At 60.3% G+C, this 698-nt stretch overlaps 1 pseudogene across 1 annotated transcript; it reads left to right on the forward strand.

Moving 5' to 3' along the window:
- Positions 1–6: 6 nt before the first annotated feature.
- LOC103251597 lies at positions 7–679 on the forward strand (annotated as a pseudogene). Its single transcript, XR_002481481.1, has one exon. The product of XR_002481481.1 is annotated as a zinc finger protein ZIC 1 pseudogene (transcript).
- The last annotated feature ends 19 nt before the right edge of the window (positions 680–698 follow it).

Raw genomic sequence — 698 nt, forward strand, 5'->3', positions numbered from 1 at the left:
CGGCTTCTCGGGGGACATGTACCCGCGGCCTGAGCAGTACGGCCAGGTGACCAGCCCGCGCTCCGAGCACTATGCCGCACCGCAGCTGCACGGCTACGGGCCCATGAACGTGAACATGGCCGCGCACCACGGCGCCGGCGCCTTCTTCCGCTACATGCGCCAACCCATCAAGCAAGAGCTCATCTGCAAGTGGATCGAGCCCGAGCAGCTGGCCAACCCCAAAAAGTCGTGCAACAAAACTTTTAGCACTATGCACGAGCTGGTCACGCACGTCACCGTGGAGCACGTCGGCGGCCCCGAGCAGAGTAACCACATCTGCTTCTGGGAGGAGTGTCCGCGCGAGGGCAAGCCCTTCAAAGCCAAATACAAACTGGTTAACCACATCCGTGTGCACACGGGCGAGAAGCCCTTCCCCTGCCCCTTCCCTGGCTGTGGCAAGGTCTTCGCGCGCTCCGAGAACTTAAAGATCCACAAAAGGACACACACAGGTACGGAAATCGCAGTACGACCCCTACCCGCCCTCTTCTCTCCTCCGGCCTGGGACCCCAAATTCGAAAGTCCGCGGCCGGGGCCCATACACCCAGCGTCGGTGGGATTCTGGCGTTAGGTTCCGGCAGGCAGGCAGCGAAAGTGTGCGCTGGTGGTTAGTTTGGGGCTTGAAATTATGGGGAACACACACACACACCAAAACAAAAAAA

Source organism: Carlito syrichta, unplaced genomic scaffold (genome assembly GCF_000164805.1).
Source record: "Carlito syrichta isolate Samal-C Ts95f unplaced genomic scaffold, Tarsius_syrichta-2.0.1 Scaffold143175, whole genome shotgun sequence".
Taxonomy (NCBI): Eukaryota; Metazoa; Chordata; class Mammalia; order Primates; family Tarsiidae; genus Carlito; species Carlito syrichta.